This window comes from Vigna unguiculata, chromosome 7 (genome assembly GCF_037176805.1).
Source record: "Vigna unguiculata cultivar grain cowpea cultivar isolate G323 ecotype 2 chromosome 7, ASM3717680v1, whole genome shotgun sequence".
Classification (NCBI taxonomy): Eukaryota; Viridiplantae; Streptophyta; class Magnoliopsida; order Fabales; family Fabaceae; genus Vigna; species Vigna unguiculata.
In genome coordinates this window covers 31,468,802-31,488,005 of record NC_140798.1, presented here as the reverse complement: position 1 = coordinate 31,488,005, position 19,204 = coordinate 31,468,802, and the positions used below count along the sequence as shown (strand labels likewise).

Below are 19,204 nucleotides of genomic sequence, written 5' to 3'. Positions count from 1 at the left end.
CGACGAACTCCAGTTTTGAACGAGAAACTACTACATAATAAGGTGATTATTAAAAGTTGAATAAAATCTTTGTTGATGTAATCTTAAAGGAGTAACTCTTTGCACATTGCAAACCCTGAATATGTAAAATGTAATAAAAAAAAGTCCCAAATAGGTCTGCCACAGGAACAGAAGACCAAAACGCAGACGCTATGGTCGTCTCTTTTTCTTCTTAAAATATATAAAAGAAGGGACGCAAGGCAACGCAATCTTAGTAGTCAAAAACAAAATTAGAAAAAAAGAAAAAGAAGGAAAAAAAGAGCAAAGGAACGACAAACTTCACCGCTCTACTCTCCACTTCAGTCTCCAGTTGTTCACCCCAGCGATGCTATCTCCAACTTCAAACCCTCCGATTAATCAAACAATGACCACTCTTCCACAATCCCATAACCCCATCCCAAACCCCTCCATGGATAACCAAATCCACCGAAACGGCGCCGTAGAGCCCAACCATCGCGCCGCCAAGAAACCCAAACTCGCCCACTCCATTTCTGACTCCGAGATTCGCGAGGAATTCTCCCACCACCAACGTGGCGTCGCTAGGATCAATAACGGCAGCTTCGGGAGCTGCCCGCGCTCCGTTCTCGCCGCGCAGTCCGCATGGCAGCTCCGCTTTCTCCAGCAGCCCGACGACTTCTTCTTTAACGTGCTCCGCGGCGGCATCCTGGAATCGCGCGCCATAGTCGCAGACCTAATCAATGCCGACCACATCGACCGCGTCTCACTCGTCGACAACGCCACCACGGCCGCCGCCATCGTCCTCCAGCAGATCGGCCGCCGCTTCGTGCACGGACATTTTCGCCGAGAGGACTCTGTCATAATGTTCCACTGTGCCTACCAGGCCGTAAAGAAGTCCATCGAAGCCTACGTGACTCCGATTGGTGGCACCGTCGTCGAGGTCCAGCTCCCGTTCCCGGTGCGTTCCGACGAGGAAATCGTAAGCGAGTTCAAGAAAGGCATTGAGAAAGGTAAACTCAACGGCGGAAGAGTTAGGTTAGCGATAATCGATCACGTAACGTCGATGCCTTCGGTGGTTCTCCCCGTTCGCGAATTGATTAAGGTTTGCAGAGAGCAAGGAGTGGAACAGGTTTTCGTGGACGGCGCCCACGCCATTGGAAGCTTGCCCGTGGACGTGAAGGAAATTGGGGCTGATTTTTACGTGAGCAATTTGTATAAGTGGTTTTTCTCTCCGCCTTCGGTGGCTTTTTTATACTGTAAAGAGAATTCAAACGACGTGCACCACCCTATCGTTTCCCAGGAGTACGGAAAGGGGTTACCGGTTGAGAGTGCATGGGTTGGGATGCGGGACTATAGCCCCCAACTTGTTGTGCCGTCGATTTTGGAATTCGTGAATCGGTTCGAGGGTGGGATTGCGGGGATCATGCAGAGGAACCATGATGAGGTAGTGAAAATGGGGACCATGTTAGCGGAGTCTTGGGGAACGATTCTAGGGTCGCCTCCTGTGATGTGCGCTAGCATGATTATGGTGGGGTTGCCTTCTAAGCTCTGTGTGATGAGTGATGATGATGCCTTGCGGTTAAGGTCGTACCTAAGGGTCTATCATGCAATTGAGGTTCCTGTATATTACCAGGTTTTGAGGAATGATGATAGGGATCCCAGGGACAAGAATGGGTATATAACAGGTTATGTCCGGATATCTCATCAAGTTTATAATACTGTTGATGATTATCAGAAGCTTAAAACAGCGATTAATCAGCTTTTGGAGGATGGAAAAATTTGCAGCGGGCTTCCTACGGAGTGATTTGCAAAAAGAGAAATAAAGAGGTATACGTTTTACTCATTCCTGGCCGGCTTAGAATTTTGAGTTAGATGTATCTTCAGTTACATTTTATGAGCATGATGCTGTTGTTGTTGTTCTGCATTCTCTAGTTGTTCTAGTCTTGAATATCTCATAACTGAAGAAGTATTCCTACTCTCAGATAATTTGCAATTTAGCTTCGTAGTGCAATTCGATAGCTTTGATCTCAGTATTTTCTACTACGGCCCCAATTTATATAGGGTATGCTTTATAAATATATTTGTATAAGTTATAATAGTAAGGAACTAATGTAAGTGTCTCACAAAACCAAATGATTAGCCTGGCTTAATGGTGGAGATATTTAGTACTATACCTTATTTTTTCAAATTTGAGGGTGGATTCGCCGTCTTTTGTACTCGCATATGGTACCCTTCGTGTTTCATTTGTTTTTTTTTTTTCCTGCATTCTTTATTTTAACTTTGTTCAACCCTGGTCACAGATTGTGTTAAACTAACACGTGGCTGCCTTACATTCCAATGTATGCTGTGACTATGCTATGACTAAATAATTCATTGGAGCTGCTGCCTCACAGACGCAATGATGTCAATTTGTCATATCGCGTAATTACTCTTTGCTCCTTTTAAGTATTAGATAGTCTTTATTCGGGGATTATAATAGATTATAATAGTTGTTGGTGAGGTCCACTAATTGAGAGGCTGCATCTTGCTTTCACCATGGGTCACAAGAAGGATTGTTTCTATTTCTAGGTCCATGAGGATCCTACATGAAACTTCATAACAATTGTCAAGGGTTTGAGCAGCTCTGTTCCATCAAAATTTTCTTTTTCTTGGTTTTTTTCTGTTGTGTACTTTTGTCCAATCCTCTCAATTTTTGTGATTTTTGTTCTATTTCAGTTTTTTATAATAAAAAGTAAAAGAGTAAATTATACTCATTCCGTTTGTGTTTTATTCGAATTTCATCTTATACAAATCCATTATTTTGCATTACTTTTACCCTCTTAAGAAAATGACATTAAGTAACAGATTATGATTATTGGTTGAATAATGAAATTGTGCTACTCCACTTTTGTAAAACAGAAAGTGTCCTCTCACTTAACTCCCGAATCTGGCTACCCACAACTAAAATCCAAGACCTTACTTTCTTTGTGTAAGTATTCCTGTTTTTGGTTCTCATGTGCACCGCCATGACAATGATGGTGCATTGTTGTTGAAGCTGGCGAAGGCTTTGAGCACAATGTAAGCGGGGTGATTGGTGTGTAGCTTCTGTGATTGGATGAAACTTCGGTTTTGCACAAATCTTGGAGCTCAAATGCTACTTTTCTTAATGTGTCAACTTTATTCTCCTGCCAATCAAAATGCTCAAGGACAACCTTCTTATCTACCTTTGAAAGCACACAATTATAGTTCCATAATTCCATTAGATGACATTTTAGATAATATTCACAAATTTCATAGGAATAATAGAAATGAATCTCATAAGATCCTATGAATAATAGTGACAACATTTTAGTCGTTTGATGGATAATTTGAGCATGCTTACTCTACTTAATTTGTGCATGCATAATTTCAAGCTACAAAGTCATAAAAAAAACAACTTACAAGTACGCATAGTTCAATTTTGACATCAGAGTTTTCCAGTAAATGTCAAGCTACGAAGGTCATAAGAAAAACATCTTACAAGTAAGCAAAGTTCAATTTTGACAGTAAAGTTTAGCAGGTGATTTTATTTTTTCAATTCTTTAACCCACTAATTGACACTGTCGTAATAATATCATTATTATTTGAATGAGCATATTAATCTTCCTTTTCTTAAGGATTTTGATTTAAAAGAGATTTAGAAGCAGGTTCATTTTTTACCGTGTTCCAACTTTACTGTTGTCTCATGACAGGCTGAGTATCATCCTGTTGTTAAATGTACTTATTTTTGTTTTAATTCCATAGTTATTTTAATTTGTTTGATAACGCATTTGACATAATACATGTATATTTGTCTGTATTGGTGAACAATGTTACATAAAAAAATACATTCAAATCTCATATTCTGGTCATGGTGTATTTGCTTACATGCACCTTGATTTGCATAATTATGGAGAACCGTGATCTGTCTGCATAATTGTGCAGCACCTACTTGGAGCTTCTTCCAAAGCTGGTTTAAAGCAAAGTCACTATAATTTTATTACGCTTACTCTTAACTTTCTAATAGTTGAATGAAAAGAATGACATGATGCTTAACGACAATGAAGGTTTTTACGACATTGGTGTTTATACTCCATTGCAGCCAGTCAGCTATGATAATGAAGCAACAAGCTTTTTAGATTGACAATGGATTACGCTTGAGTTGAAGATATATCCATTGAGGATAATTGCAATTACTATATTGCTTGAAGAAAAATTTCTCAATATTCTCATATAACAAAGAATAAAACCATCTCTATGTAATTTAATACTCTTTGTTGATGAAAACAGGAAGAATCTGATTGTAACAACTTTTTATGCTTGATAGAGTCATTTATAATTTCATTTTTCTAGGTCTAACCTCTTTACTATTGGCAAGTTACAAACTTTGTTCAATACAACATACACTTGACATGGAATGAGATAACTCATGGTGCATGATGCATCGATATGATATGTCTATGTATTCTATACAACAATTTGATTATTCTAAAAGTATATAGGACATGATGTGTAGGATACATATTTCAAATTTGAAAAGACATGATAAATATATAATTGTAATTCTACAACTCCAAATTAATAGCATACTTGTTTGACATTACTAAAATAAAATACAATATGTATATATGTATGTATATATATATATATATATATATATATATATATCATGGTTATCATAAATTACTTCATATTAGTTAGATATATGAATATTAGTTCAGTCCATGGTAGTTGAATCGTGAATCGTATCGTGTATCAGAGAGCTGATTTATTGTATCGTGAATCGTCTCGTATCGTGAATCGTACGATTCGTAAACATTTTGAAAGTTATCTTTTTTTAAGTTTTTGGATGTAGTGACAGTTTCTAGAGTAACTTTTTTAGGGATGAAGTAGTAACTTTAGTCACTTTTTTTTCTGGGATGCAATAACTTTAGTGGAAGTTACCATTTACTTATTGGATTTTAAGATATTTTAAACAAATGGGCTAAAATTTAGGTTAAAACAGGCCCAATTCCAACCCACTAAAAATCCTAGGGTTTTCTGTCTTTCATATGCACAAGACTATCTTTGAGGCTATGCCACCGTCAGATACGATGATGCCATGTGAGTTGCTGCCGCCAAGGTCTGTTGACTTCTCTCTCATCGCGGGGTAGTGAGAGACACCACGGCAAGAGGCGCCACCGTGAGAGAGGCCGCCGACGCCATCGCAAGAGGTGTTGCAGCAAGAATCGCGGTCGTGAGAGGTGTCATTGTGAGGAACATTTGTGTCGGTGAATGCTACGATTCGGATCGATTCAGAACGATTCATGCGATTCGAAGTCCGAATCGTACGATACGAAGTCCGAATCGTACAATACGAACACGATACATGAACAAAAACGATTCATCAAACGATTCGTATCGTGGAGCTGTTGAATTGTTTTGTATCGTGAATCGTACGATACTTACTACCGTGGTTCAATCTCAATTTTTTTGTTGAAATCATTCGTAGATGGAACAATTTCCAGTTTAGGTTCTTTAAGGGACAAGTTTTTCGTTGGAGATCTCATATTGACTAAAGATATGGTGAAATTATAATATAATATGCAAGTGAGAGGCCCCCCTAATTTTACAAATTGGTTTGTAGGTTTATGTTAGTTTCAAACTCACATTTTAAGAAGATATTGAAGATGGTTATTTGTAAAGCTCTTTTGCGTGGAATTTGTGTTTATGTGAGAGGTTAGGTGGGATAAGTTACAATCGAATCATGGTGCTTGGGCAATTACACTCTTAAGTAGAAAAAGTTGTGCTCTTGTGATTAGCTATAGCTTTTGGCCTTGTGGTAGGAGATTGATCTAACAATTGATATCAAAATCAAGGTCACGAGTTTGATTCCTAGTAGGACAATTATCGAGAGAGAGATTGTTATAGATTGCATCAATTGTTTGTGGCATATGCTAGATGGGCTGAGTCTCAATCAGAGAGTTCAATTCCCCGCAGGACAATTAGTGAGGCGGAGACTGTTGTTGGGTGCATCATTTGTCCTATGACAAAGATTAGGTGGACCAAGTCACAATTGATTCGTGACGCTTGAGCTGTTATGCTAGAAAAAAAATGTGTTCTGACTATTAGCTATAACTTTTGGCCCAGTAATAAACATTTGATCTAACAATTTACATCAAGTGTTTGTTGCTCAACCTAGTTTTTCCTTTCCCCCCTTATTTTTAGCAATTGTTGTTGGACCTATCATATCACTCACGGTTGGTCATTATCTCCGACCACTCGTAAATATTTAATTTCATATTCAAGGTGTTCAATCTTTGGCATGAGGGTGCTTCTTAAAGGTTGAATGTTGACAAAAGATGTGGGTAAATTATAATATACAAGTGGAAGACATGTATCACCTTACAAGCTAATTTGTGAGTATATTTATATATATTTATATATTATGCATTTTTATGTGTTCCATATGTATTAGATTTTCACAAAATGATGATTTTATTAGTGCATATTGGTGAAGTGCTTAAGAATATTAGTATTTGATATGTGAAGCAAATTGAAGGATTGGTGCTTCATAGGTTTGGATACTTCACCTATTTGCATTGGTGAAGTATCAATATCAGATACATAGTAGGTACAAATGCATTAGAAGCAAATTGAAGTGTTAGTGCTTCGTAGCTCATGGTTTCTTAAGACAATCTTGCATGACTGCAAACACTCAAAACAACAATAACAGTAAGTTTTCCTTCAATCTATTGCAAATCGCCTAAGACCTCTCTATGCAATACATTTTATAGAAGTACAAACTACAATAGCAACCACAATTTTTGTTTTCCAACTTTCAAGAAATATTATCCCTTTTAACATTTGTGACTAGGGGTGGGTGTTTGGGCTAAAGCTAGCCAGGCTACTCTTATAATTTGTAACCTGTGTGACCACGTATCCATGTCTTTCTGTGACCTGTGTAAACTCCTCAACTAGACCCAACTCGAGGCGCATCACCAATAAGTTAAGGAATAAAAACAGTCAAGGAGTTTTCTGTGCATTCTGAAAAACAGGAATATAAAGTGAATTTAAAAAAAAAAATGCCAGGAGACAATTTACTAAAGTGCTGTTCATCTCTATCCATGTCTTACAAATTATTCTAGTTCATTTCAAACTCCTCTACATCAAAAGTACTCCACATGGAGAGGTTTCTAACCTGTGTCACCTCTTAAATGGTGTGTCCTTGTGTTCGACATGTATTGGACAAAAACACTTGTATGACACAGTAGTGAAGTGTCCAATTAAAAGAACATTTTTTTAGGTCTGACATAATTCTGACATGCCTTCAACACAATATTAATAAGGAAAAGTATAGTGATTTTCTGAAACTCAAACTTATTGTGTAAGTTTGTATTATGATTGTAGATATAAGGAATTGATCCTGTATAATCAAGAATATTTAGATTGTATATGTATTGCAAGGAATGTTTTTATTTATTCTCTTATCATATCTTTTATAATGTGAAATTTTTTGAAGTTGTTAATTTTTTTTTAAATGAATCTTTGACTAAAGTGTTTTTTTTCAATGGTGATGATCACAAGGGGGATGAAATCTCTTAAATAAATTATATCCTCTTTCTGCTTTTTGGATATTTGATAGATGGATTAGATTCATTTTTGTAATAGGTGACTATATGTTTAGATTCATTTGTTATATTTGACTAACCTTATTTATAGATGATTTTGAATATACAAATCTTGATTGTCAATTTAAATAATTCATAATGATGCAATGTGTATGTGTCGTTGTGTCTTACATTTTGAAATTACGTCGTGTTCATGTTGTGTCTAGTGTCCTTGTCAGTATCTGTGCTATTTAGTTTTTAACACCCATTCCTCCCCATGGGATTACAGGCTGAGAGTAAAACTCTTGGCAACGCTTCAAATGATCTCAATGTCTATTGTGATATTTGATCTATGGAACATGGAAACGTGGAAGCGTTTGATTAGTTTTTTACTATTTAGGGCTTCACTTCTTAAAGTAACCCGCTACTGGAAAGCTGCGTCTCAGTTGTTGAAATACTGAGCTGCAGAGATTTAACTATCGAGACTGTTGATCTGACAAACATAAGTAGAAAAATATAAAAGCTGAATTATGTGATTATAATAATTGGATATTTGCCAAATGATATGAGATACTTAGGTTATTCACCTTAAAGTAAATATTGATGATAGGTGTAAATAATGATGTTGGATACCAGGATCTTGTAGCCAGAACCTAGGACTGTGGCCAACTGGCCATGTATGATTATCGTGCGAACAGCTTATGTTAACTTTGTTTCAGTCTGAAATTTCAGGTTACTTAGTCAACTTTGTTAATACTATATATTGTGATTCCAAGAAAAATATGAAATTTTTTTTGCCTCAAATATATGAAATTTATCTTGATATTGAAAGTGGAAATCTCTTGATGTATTGCATAGACACAGGTCCCGCTTAGAACTGTGGCCAACTGGCCATGTATGATTATCGTGCGCACAGCTTATGTTTGTTTCAGTCTGAAATTGCAGGTTACTGAGCAACTTTGTTAATACTATATATTGTGATTCCAAGAAAAATATGGAAAATTTTTTGCCCTCAAATATATGAAATTTATCTTGTTATTAAAAGTGGAAATCTCTTGATGTATTGCATAGACACAGTTCCCATTGGCAAGTCTTTTTATTGTACCTGTCTATTTATTTGCTTGTCAACCAAACTTTTATTTCACTAAATAAAAATCTGCTTTCTCAGCTATTATTGTGCTTCTCACTGGACATTTTTTGACTTGATCATGGCACCAAATCGGGTTGTAAGAGAATGGGTTATTCTCTACCCCTATTAATTTTTGGAGTAAAGTCAACAGCAAAGCTTAGTGTGTAGGAATGCGTTGAGTGGAGATGGTTAATTAATATTGAAAAATAAGAAGTACAAAAAATGGCGAATAGTGCTTTAAAGGAGCAAAAAAGTGCATGGCTGAGGCATATAAAGTGATGCAGAACAGGTTAGTAACTTTTGTATTTTCTTTGTTCAGAAAGAGGCATAAAATATCCATTCAAAAATTATTTAGTCTTTTCTTTTGACACTTGAATTACTGTTCTCTGCAATTTTTATCTTTTACCTTCCAATAAATTTTGAAGGGGTGGGCTAATTAGTGCCAATATTAATGCCAAAGATGTGCCTTTCTATTGTTTACAATTGTCTCATACCTAGGAAACAGTTTATCTTTGAATCCTTAAATAGTTTGGTTTTTAGTTTTACGTAGTCCAAATGTTTGAGTTTCCATAAAATCATATAATTGTTATAAGTTTATGAACATTTGGATTTAGTTGGTGAAGTATGATTCTCAGATTCTGATACGGAAGGCACATACTCCTATTGCGTTTATAGGCCCATCTATTGTGTAAGTTCAACCTATTTTATTTGGATTGCCAATTTGGAGAAATGTGTTCTAACATTGACTCTTACGTTAGATGTTGAATGTTTCAACTAAACATCACCTCGTATCTATTTTTGGCTAAAAAGATTGTTATGATGCTGAAGACTGCAGCAGGGTTAAGGGTTAAGAGATTTTACTTCTGATAACTGATTTAGGTCTTAATGGTGGTTAAAAGTTGGAATAGCTTCATCTGTCATTTATTTTCATGATTAAAAGTTCTTAAGTGTTTGTTTTGATTAAGTTCAACTTTTGTTTGTTCATCCTGTTGAGTTCCACTTTGAGCATTTATTTGATTTGTGTTTTTTTTTTCCATTTGCCTGAATCTCCTGGGGCCTTTTTTTCCTTCTTTTTCTGTGTGTGAGATTGTTAGTATGACTTATGCGAGTCCTTTTGTTTGACTCTCGAGTTAACAGATTCACAGAGTTGAGACTGGTTATCAGGCTAGCTCGGTCTTTATTTGTTTAGTATTTCACTAGTTTACTTGTGTTGTGGAAACTTGGAACAACTATTGATTGCAGAAGATATTAAATTTTGGCATTTGTTTCTATTTGGTGAACAATTAGAATCTGTTCTTTCTTGATGCAACCTATTTCCCACCTCTTCAGTATTTACCCTATTTACAGTAGATTAAAATCAAGTCATTGGGGTGGAGACGAGGAAATTTAGTCGCAACACTTTCATATACTATCCAAGGCTTATCTTCGTTGAATTGACAATAAAATGATTGCGATTTCATTTATGTTACAAACAACAAGAGCACTACGTAATGTAGGGAAGTGGAGAAGTATTTACGGAGCCAAAAAAGATTTTACAATTTGTAATGTGAACTGGTTTCTTGTTGGTATTTGACTACATATATTTTCTCTCTTTTTTCGGTTGACAAATGCTGAGGTTCTGGATCGAGGTATTAGAAAACAACACATAAAGAGAGAAATGAAGAGGTGAGTTATGTTTGGATTTTTTGTGACATGCGAAAAATGTATGTGGAAAGTGCATGCAGATTATATCCCTTGGAGGGCTTGAGCATAAGAAGCAGGACAAATGTCCATCTTACATTACAGCAACAAGACAGCTCTATTTTGTTACCATAATCTTGCCAATTTTATGATTACTATTTTGTTTAGAAGATCAAGTTTATTTATTAGATCTGTTCCTATTATTCATATACTATAAGTATATGACTTAGCTGCCGAATTATCTACTGTTACGATACTTATTCATAGGGGGACTTCAAATATTATGCTTTTCTCTTTTTTAAATTTAACGAAGTCTAAAATATATGAAAACAAACACCTCTGGAAAAGACCCTTATACCCATATTTAAATTTTTGACACCAGTCCATTTTTTTGGGTTTTTTGTCATTCTCCTCTTTTAACCATTTTAACTCTTCCCGCTCTCCGTAAATTGAGATTCATCTTTTAGGCTTCTTGACTCAATTTGAAATTTTCTGTCTTTTCTTTCCTTTACATACTCTGCTGCACTGATAGGACAACAATGAAAGGATTGATGGACGTTCCCAAATCGGTTTCCCGCTCCTTTGGCATTTGCACAACCCACTCAAATTCCCAATCTCCTTTTTAACACAAAAAAACCAATTATCAATCTCCGTGCATAGAACCCCTCACCTTCCATCTCTTTTTCTCCCCAAAACCAATCTTTCTCATTCTCTTCTCCAATCACTCCTTCATCTTCTCCACTTTACAACCAACACTGGAGAAAATCTCTTCTTGATTCACTCAAACGCCGACGAGAGTCCAACGAGCCTCCACGGTCAGCGGAGGTGACGACTTCACTGCGCGACCACCATGTTCACTCATCTTCTACCATAATCGACTCCATCCCTAAAATTGCCCACTACCAGACCTTTGCCGTACTGAGACTCCTTTAGTTTCACCTCCATTATCCTTTAGTTTCATTTTTTTTTTCTTTATTTTTTGTGCTTATTTTTGCATTATCTTCTTTCAGAAATCGTTTCATCGGCCACAACACGGGTTTGCTGCGTTTGCACATTTCAACGAAAAGGAAAACGATGACAATGAGCAGTGGTGGTTCCTTTCGTGAGCGATGATGGTGGAGAGATCGTGGTTCTATGGCCGCAGTGGTTCGAAAGGGAAGAGAAGAAAACCCTTTCTGATTAAAATAAGGTTTGTGTTGGCTATTATGAAAACCCTTTATGAAAAACCCTTTCTATTTCGTATTTGTGTTTTCTTAGTTTTGGACGTTGGTGTTTGGTGCTTGGTGCTTGGTTTCTCCAGACCATGTATGTATTTTAGTGTGATGTTTTTAACATTTGTATGTGTTCTTATTGTTAAAGGTTTGTGTTGGTCAAAGGTTTGTGCTTTATATATATTTCATAAGGGATATGGTATTTAGGTGTTAAAATAGCATGTAAAGGTACATTTTACAATTTATTGTTTGATTTGATGAATGCTTTTTTTTTCTGTGTTAAAGTTCTTATCTTTTTAGTTGCTTCTTGGTTCTTTTTATTTTTATTTTTCTTCCTGTTTGATGGCTTTCATGTACTTGAAGAGTAAAATTTTTTGGGAGATAGTTTTTGAATGTTTCTATCATGTGTTTAGATTATTAAATTTTAAAGTTTTTAACTTTTTTTTTTGTTGTTTCTTGGTTATTCTTCTTCCTGTTTGATAGCTTTCATGCACTGGAAGTTTTAGGAAGACAATGGATAGAAAACTTCTGCATAAGAGTATGTAGCCTATATTTTAAGCTATGATTCCAAGTTATTGTTCTTTTAATAGGTATACATTTTAATTATCTTTATTGTACTATTAACAAATTTGAAAACTTTTGAATATATACTTTAGTTGTCATTTACAATTGTTATATAATAAAAATAGGCTAGAATCTTATTCATTTTATCTACTTAGGAGTCTCTTTAAGAATATGAAATAGGGAAGAGTTACTAATTAACAAATTTGATTTTGTCTAACGCTACTACAGTCAACCAGGTACCTGCAAGATTATTTGGAGGGCAAGAAGTGTATGTCCTTGGTATGTATGTAATGCTTTCAAACTTCATTTTTCTCCAAGCTGATTAAAGTTATACTTATCATAATATGGGGTTTTTCTTTCATGAGAATCCTATATATGTATTTGTGGTATAATTTTTTTTTCTCAAAATCATGAATTTTACTAATTCCTTTTGTTAACCTTTACTTACTGTTTTCATAGATTTTAACACCAAAACCTGGAGAAGAAGATTATCTTGATACTTCGTATCTGATGTTTACGTTTTATATCCTATGGGTAAGTTTGGTTTAGTTGAAAATATATGCATTTAATTTGTTACTGTAGTTAATTTTTGCTTTCTAATAATGTCTTTAGATGTTTCATATAATATATCGATTTCAAATTGTGGACTTTTGATGGTGATGGTAGCTGGTATAACTTCTGGTATTTAACTTACTTTAGTTCAGTTACTTGATATTCAAATTGTTTGTAAACATATTTAGGTAGAAAAATGATTTCATTTTGGTATTCTTTTCTAATATGTTTTGTCCTTAAATTTGATACCAAAAAAATTCACTATTTCTCTCATGTTGGATTAGTCTAGAGTTATTTACTGATATCATTGTTCTTTTCAAGGTGGAAGGGAATCTTATGTGGTGTGACAGAGACTCCTTGTCCATACATGTGGTTCAGGGGGCAGGGGCACACTTCTTGGAGGTGGTTCAATAGAACGTAAATACACCCAGAAAGTGATGCTAGGGAGGTCCAATATTCTCTCATTTTTTTTTCTCTTCTAATAGATGAGACCGGGATATGTTGCAAGGTTATAATTTTATGGATATGGTGTTGGGTGTATATATAGAGAGAGAAAGTGAGGGGTTGGGAAAGGCGAGAAAAGAAGAAAGGGGAGGACTGTGGTTTGGCTATCTCATCATGCCAATTCCAGCGCATGAAAAATTTTAATATTTAACAATTTTATTTTACTTTTGTTAGTTGGTATATTGGGATTATACTTCCTTAAAGGTGTTGACTTACCAATTTTTCATCTTCACTGATGCATGTTCACTGGGTCTCCTTTTTATGACACGGATATTATATGAGTTATGTCTGAAAATTTTTTTACAACTGCTCCTAACTTTTATTTTACTCCTGGCACAGGTATCAAAATATACCATGTGGATACATTAATTCCTGGCACAGTGAATTTATAATATTTATGCTATTTGTTTGCTGTTTGTTTCGATGGAGTGGAACCATGGATAATCTGAAGATGGATCATTATTGTTTTTCCCTTAGTTACCACAAATTATGTAGACAATCCTTACCCCACAATTTATTATTCAATGCTTTTTGTGTCAGGTTTATTTGCAATAGCACAAGACCAACCATTCCATTTTCCATCTACCTTTGCCTTTATTCTCAGGGCTTTTTAAACATTTGAAGGTGTGCATCTTCCCAGTTGGCAAATTATCCAACCATCCCTCTCTCTTTCTCTCTTCTCTCGGGGTAATTTCTACAAAATAAATGAACTTTATAGTTATGTTTAAATTGAGGATTGAGATGTTGTAACTAATTTTTGAGTAAAATTATATTTAAGATTATAGTTATGTTTAAAATTGACTCTTTTATATTTCTCTCATGTAATATAAATAATACAACGATAAAAATAAACTTCTACCGATTATTTTTTCGTTGCTTTTAATTTTTTTTTAAGATTCAATTATCCAATTCATCAAAATTAAGTAGATTAATTTTATTATTAGATTTTGCAAATAGGACTCTAAAATAATTTGATAAACATGTTTCCCTACGCAAATAGCCTTCCAAAATTCCTTTTCAGAAATGCAAAATCATAATAAGAACTATTTACAGTTTTGCAAGATTTATATTTGGACCAAAATCATTTAATGTAAAGTTTATCATTGTTCAAAAATCCAAGATTTAATAAATACGAAAGATCGCACCATATTGGAAATCTAAAGTTATCATTACTAAATAAATCCTGTACAACTTCCAATGACAAGATTTTGAAATGTATTTGCATAACATCTATATAATGTATACGAGATTTGAATAAATGTATGTATAAATTTTTTTAATTATTATTTGCACTATTCCAGAGAATCATCATTGCACCACTTGTCTAGATAATGGAACTGCTCCATTAATTTGAACTGTTCGGAATCAACGTGTTCTGATGATTCAACTGATTGAGATTTAAATATTAAAATAATCCATTAATCTCTTCTGATATTCGAATATGGTGCACCTTTGTATAAATATTTTTTCATTATTATTTGCACTGCTCAAGATAATTATCATTGTACTGATCCAGATAATCATCATTGCACTGGTCTAGATATTTCAACTACTCCATTTATTGTTTCATCTCCAACACGCTTTCATGATTCAACTTATTCAGATTAAAATATTCAAAAGATACATTTATTCTCTTAACATTTCACACTTCATTTATGTCTCTCTTCTCGGTTTGATCATCATTGCACTACTTCAGATATTGTTCAATCTCTCTCACACGCATTCATCATTTAACATTTTCAGATCCCAACACTTAAAAAAGAACCTGAAAATGATATTCAAAAAATACATTCTCAATATTCCTATATTTTATTTTAACAACAATATGTACATATGCATTTCATTTCAATATGATATATAACTCAATGTACATTTTAAACCAAAATAAAATAAAATGCATGTACCCATCAAGAATTAGTTATTATAAATTTAATGTCTACATTGATTACAATACCTGCATCTATTTTTGTTTAAAAATGTTAACATCAATCTTACATTATGTTTGCATTTTTGTTTAAGTTGATTATTCATGTGTGGACATTACTTTTGCACGAGACCGAAGTTCTCAATATTCTTATATTTTATTTTAACAACAATATATACATAAGAATTTCATTTCAATATAATATATAACTCAATGTACATTTTAAACAAAAATAAAATAAAATGCGTGTACCCATAAAGAATTTGTTATTATAAATTTAATGTCTATATTGATTACAATACCTGCATCTATTTTTGTTTAAAAATGTTAACATCAATCTTACATTATGTTTGTATTTTTGTTTAAGTTGATTATTTATGTGTGGACATTACTTTTGCATGAGACCGAAGTTCTCAATATTCCTATATTTTATTTTAACAACAATATATAAGAATTTCATTTCAATATAATATATAACTCAATGTACATTTTAAACAAAAATAAAATAAAATGCGTGTACCCATCAAGAATTTGTTATTATAAATTTAATGTCTACATTGATAACAATACCTGCATCTATTTTTGTTTTAAAATGTTAACATCAATCTTACATTGTGTTTGCATTTTTTTTAAGTTGATTATTCATGTGTGGGCATTACTTTTGCACGAGACCAAAGTTCTCAACATTCCTATATTTTATTTTAACAACAATATGTACATATGCATTTCATTTCAATATAATATATAACTCAATGTACATTTTAAAAAAATGAAAAAAAATGTGTATGCCCATCAAGAATTGGTTATTATAAATTTAATGTATATATCGATAACAATACCTGCATTTTTTTTGTTTAAAAATGTTAACATCAATCTTACATTATGTTTGTATTTTTGTTTAAGTTGATTATTCATGTGTGGACATTATTTTTGCACGATACCAAAATTCTCAATATTCCTATATTTTATTTTAACAACAATTTGTACATATGCATTTCATTTTAATATAATATATAACTCAATGCATTTCACAATATGTTTGCATTTTTTCATTTTTCTTTAAATTGATTATTCATATGTAGACAATACTTTTGTACGAGACAAAAGTTCACAATATACCAATATTTTATTTTAATAATGATATGTAATATGTACGAAACAAAAGTTCACACGACACCTGATTACTATACCTTGCCGCCAAAATCACACCCTTCAGATTTATTCTCAAATATAGTCATTTCAATATTTCAATATAAATTAAGTATAACTATAAACTATGTATTGTGTAACTATGGTTTATATCAATATATAATGAACATAATCAGTGGTCTTGAATAATTAGATAATAAAGCAGATTGTCATAATTAGCCAAAATCTAAATGATATATTTATAAATCTATATAAATTATATCAATAATAACAAAACTTTAATTTTTAACTAATATAATATATAATATTTAAACAAAATACCTATAACAACAATAACACAAAAACAAAAAAATAAAAAAATATCCGTGCGTACGCACGGGTCTCGTACTAGTCGTAAATGTGATGTGTTCATACTTTAGCAAAGTTTATCTCATGCTTAATTCTTTCCTTTTTTTTCTTTATTTTGTATGATATTTATTTGATAAATACTGCATGAAGCATTCTTTTCTGTGATGAACTATAAGCTATGTGCAGGGAAATAAATATGCTGTGTCATTTCATATTCACTTTTGAATGGACTGCACTTTCGTACAATTTTTTTTTCTTCTACATGTGTAATTCTCTGATAGAGGCACATCTTGTGTTTTGATCAATTTTAATTATATCTTTGCCTTGCAGAAAAAGCACGGCACGATAAATATTAAAAAGTATTAAGATTATTTTAAGTTAATCATATAATGTTTAAATTAAGATAATGTATATCAAAGTTATTTACAATTATTTATAAATAGTATTTTAGTAAGTCTGGTGTACAAGGTAAATATAAATATATTTTTCATGTAGTTGTAAATCATAATAAGCACATTTTTATTATATAAGTTATATTATAATGAAATTCATAAATATTTAATTAGATAAATTATATTTGGATTTATTTATGAATAATTTAAAATATGTTATAACATTATTTTCAATCATTAATATTTTTTAAAATATTGATATTTCATTAGAAGATCAAGATAAAAAAAACATAGAATAGAAATAATTCAATTAGATTCTGGATTTTTTTTAATGTGCCTCTGCCCCGTGTTTAAAGTTATTGAATTTGGTACTTTAAAATATATTGCTTTCTAGGAAAGTACCAAAAATCAACTTCCAAGCTGGCAATTTCATTGTGGTATAATATTTCTGGAAGTGAATGGTCATTGAGTTGTATATAGGTATTTCTTTTATAATGAACCACACAAAGTTATGCTGTGTTTTTGGCGCATAGAAAAAATGTTATACATAGTATTTATTTTTTAAGACATGACAATTGGCTCCAAGAGTATATATATAAAAGATTAAGAAAAGGATTGTAGAATAGAAATTGTATATTTCTAAATTAATCTTTTATACTTCTTTTATATGTTTTTATAAAGAAAACTCCTAGATAGCTTTTAGGATTATTAGATAATTGTTGAACATACTTATTTCGTCTCATGAGTCTAATAATATTAAGTTTATATGGTAAACAAATAGTCGTTAATTAATTTTCATTCCTTTAATATGAAAGTTTTATAGTTTCTGAACTTATCAATGAATCGTAGTTGTAAAGTTTCCTTTATCTCTTATATCTTCTTGCATTTGCTATAATATGGAAGATATTTTCTTAAAAAAATAATGGGTAGTATTTTATTTTCTTTAACCATAAATGTTCTTTTAATATTCTCTTAAAAAAGAATATTGCACGCAACTTCTTTTTTGCAGGCCACGATGTTAGTGTTATGTTAATAGGATGGTTACTCTTTACTTACAATTAGGATCACAAATGAACCTGTCTCGTGAGTACAAATGAACCCGTCTCGTGAATATTGTTCGAACTCGTTTCCGTTTTAATGAGAAATTCTTATAATTGATTAAATATGAGTATGAGGAATACCCAACTTTTTTAATTGGAGATGAGATAGGATGAGATTAGGGATGACAAATAAACATGCTTCATGGGTATTGCCCAAACTCGTATATGTTTGACGAAAAATCTCCACATTGACTGGGTATGGGTATGGACATGAGAAATATTTAACTTTTTCAATTGAGTATGGGGATGAAGATTTATATATCCACCATGTCCCCGTCCTTGTACTCGTTCTCGTTTAAATTATAAAAATACTTATAGTCTATTAAGTAACCTTATCTATATATATTAACACACTTTCAATTTTTTATTTCTTCTAATTAGCTGACTTGTCATAAAATTCATTCGTATCCTTCATGCAATGATGTTTAAATGATGTATGTCAATTATATTTTATGTCTCACATTTGAATATTCTACTCCTTTCGTTAATCTTTTTATTTAGTATATATATATTTTTTCACATGAGAATGTTTATTACTCTCAATTTAAATGTTCAATAGCATAAACATTTCGGTTACTAGGTTATATAAAAAATATATCTTCTTTATTATATTATTATTGATTTTCGTTTCATCTTGCGAACTTTTTTTATTTCGCTAAAACAATTTTCATTTTATCACAACCTTAATAATACATTTGTTCTCCTTTGTGGATGAACAAGTTATGGTGTTGACGCTGTTATTGATGAAGTTTTTAAGCAAATTAATGTACGAAAGAGTAATGGTGAATTTGTGGATGAACGATCTAGGAAAACACATGTAAGTCTAGTATTTTTATTTTTTGTTGTTTCTTTTATTAGGTTATGAATTGCATGTATGAATTAAATTGTTTTCTAAATAATAGGAGGAATTTAAGAGCATGTATGCTCAAGCTAGATCAGAGGTTGCATCCTGTGCTAGGCAATTTGAATCATCTCCCATGGAACCTAAAGAAGAAGAGAGAATAAGGACTGATAGTTGGGTTCTTGTTGCAGGTGAAAAAAAAAGGTTGGATTTATGGGATTGGAGCG

The 19,204-nt window shown here is 32.8% G+C and overlaps 1 pseudogene across 15 annotated transcripts; it reads left to right on the top strand.

The window, feature by feature from the left end:
- Positions 1–246: 246 nt before the first annotated feature.
- Positions 247–14,007, top strand: LOC114192303 (L-cysteine desulfhydrase pseudogene; annotated as a pseudogene). Of its 15 annotated transcripts, none has more exons than XR_014996493.1 (6): positions 247–1,824; positions 11,403–11,581; positions 12,087–12,141; positions 12,396–12,446; positions 12,627–12,701; positions 13,764–14,007. The product of XR_014996493.1 is annotated as an L-cysteine desulfhydrase pseudogene, transcript variant X11 (transcript). The 15 variants fall into 15 exon arrangements; XR_003606090.2 differs by lacking the exon at positions 13,764–14,007 and adding an exon at positions 13,041–13,529 and having other exon boundaries at positions 12,404–12,446; XR_003606087.2 differs by lacking the exon at positions 13,764–14,007 and adding an exon at positions 13,041–13,529.
- Positions 14,008–19,204: the final 5,197 nt, after the last annotated feature.